General features: G+C 37.7%; 1 long non-coding RNA gene across 4 annotated transcripts in view; it reads right to left on the bottom strand.

Moving 5' to 3' along the window:
• Positions 1-1,555: 1,555 nt before the first annotated feature.
• Positions 1,556-2,326, bottom strand: part of LOC136796602 (uncharacterized) — a 115,317-nt gene continuing 114,546 nt past the window's right edge. The window contains exon 3 of one of the 4 annotated variants that reach the window (XR_010844342.1): positions 1,556-1,723. This is a non-coding gene — a long non-coding RNA (uncharacterized lncRNA). The remainder of the gene's footprint in view (positions 1,724-2,326) is intronic. The other 3 variants (XR_010844341.1, XR_010844340.1, XR_010844343.1) reach the window with 3 other exon arrangements.

The following is a 2,326-nucleotide window of genomic DNA, read 5'->3' as shown; positions in this document are numbered from 1 at the left end:
TGACGAAGAGACCCCTTGGAGAGTTATCAAGGAAAGATTAAAGAAGGATAAGCTACTATATTTTTATAGTTTTACTATAAAATAAAACCAATCTCATAAAACCTACATTGATAGAAAATATACTCAGTCAACTAGGATATAATTTTAATTTTTTTCAAAGAAAAGTACCCACTGCTGTTATTCTTTTTCGATTTCGAGCCAGCTCGAAATAATCCTAAAATATTTCAGGTTACAAGGCTGATTTATTCAAGTTAAATTTGAGGAGCCCAGACAAAAACTTATTATTGTCCAGTGCACCAGGTGTCGAAACTTAGGGCATACAAGGACCCATTGCCTTCACCAGGCTAGGTGCGGACTTATGCAACTGAAATTTGCCAGAAACTTCGGGATGAACCGGCAAAATGAGCTCTCGGTAAAAAAGAAACACCCAGCAAACTACAGGTGCGGTGAAATCTACAAAAATTTCCACAAGGTGAGATCACACTTCATGGTATCAAAAAGCTTGCAACAAACTCGTACCCTGTCACCTGAAACTAAAAATTTGGAATTTTTCCCAAACTTGAAGACATTAGCTCATGTCACCGAATCGCAGCCGTCTGCTTCAAAAACCTAAGATCGATCTCACGACTCAACTCGGACATACTCCAAGATCACAATGAAGAAAAACCAGCCTCAACGTCAGGTGGCTCAGATTTCTCAACCTAAGCCCCTGACCTCCCATCCCTAGCCTCAACCTCCACGTCATCAAAATCCTCGCCATCATCTAACCCGTACGGGTAAAATTGCCGCCACCACCTCCACTCCCAGTACAATCTCGTCCAGCTGTTTCAACAAACTTCCCGTCTCAACTACTGTTGAAAACCGAAACAGCTCCTCATACCCAAGCTCCGCATATATCACAACTAGCCCAGCCCTCACTCAGTAATTCTAGTCACACAAACTATCCATACTAAGCTCTTGATCCATATCCTCATTACGAAAATCCAATGGATATAACTTTACCCAAATACAACGTTACTATAAATGGTGAAAAGCTGAGTTTCCAATCTTCCAACCGATAGCGATATCTTTTAGATATTATTCCTTTACAATGAAGAAAAGTTTCTATAAATTTTCCAGTAAGTTTGTTTTTATTTTACATCTCCAATTTCAATTGGTTTACGTGGGTATGTTCTGTATTGTTCCATACAGTTTGGATAGTCCTAAGCTACTAATAAGTTTAGTAGAGATTGATGGAGTTGTATTAAGGTAATGTATTTTTTTATGGTATATGAAAAAAAAACTCGAAGACCGAAAGTAAGGGAAACATTTTTTTTTTACTATACTAACAACGAACCATCGGACCCGTGTCTAATATTTTTACTTCATATAGCTATAAAAAGGTTCGTTGAAATCGCTGATCCCACATGCGTATTCTCCCAGTAAGAGTAAGTAAGAGGGATAACATGATAAAAATGTCCACCAGGCTTATTTGGTGATGCCTACAATAGTTAAGATATAATAACTTATAATTTTTCTACTTCTAATCTAAATTAATATAATATATTACCTCATAAGCAGCTGCCTGAGTGTGGCCTCTTCGTCATGATCGCGGGTCAGCTGGTGACCATCCCTCGCCTTGCTCGGCTCCTCCTTGTTGCCAGACAGCCTCATCCACCAGCAGCTCTCCGCTCGGCTTCCCCTACACACTTACAGTCCGACCAACCTCCCCCCATCTCTTCTTCTACAGGCATATTTTATGGCTCTCCAGGAAATATTTCTTTAGCAAACATTCTTTCAAAAAACAAGGCATCTCAGTATTTAAAAACATCCGAGTAAAATGAATAATTATTAGAAATGAATTTCTCATCAAATAAAATTATTAACATTACCGGTATAAAATTGCTAAGGTTGTATAAAATTTTTTTTAAATTTTTTGTCTTGATCTATTAACACGGCTGGGCATATGTTTTTCCTTGAAACTGAAGGTTTAAAGAGTTGCTAAAAGCGGATTTACCTTTGATGAGACAGAAAGAAAAGGTAATTGAAAGAGTGGTTTGAAACTTTCAGTTATTGATGAACAAAGTAGAAATACGTTTTTCACCTTCAAAACTTGGTGTAACGTTTTTGCAAAAACATACAAAATAATTGAAAACTACTACAAAGATAGAGGTCGTTGTGGGGCCAATCTAAGCAGTCAGTTGGGGGGATCAATGATGCAGCTTTTGCCGCTTAGACAGCTTTACATTTGCCTGGGATGTCCTTCGTAAGAGTTGAGTTGCATATTGATATTGAAATGGTTTAGTGGCAAAGTAAATGAGGATATCATCTGCAAATAATAGAGTTT

Source organism: Halyomorpha halys, unplaced genomic scaffold (genome assembly GCF_000696795.3).
Source record: "Halyomorpha halys isolate HHAL.00 unplaced genomic scaffold, Hhal_1.1 Scaffold1178.1, whole genome shotgun sequence".
NCBI classification, from domain to species: Eukaryota; Metazoa; Arthropoda; class Insecta; order Hemiptera; family Pentatomidae; genus Halyomorpha; species Halyomorpha halys.
This window is presented reverse-complemented; position numbering and strand designations above follow the sequence as displayed.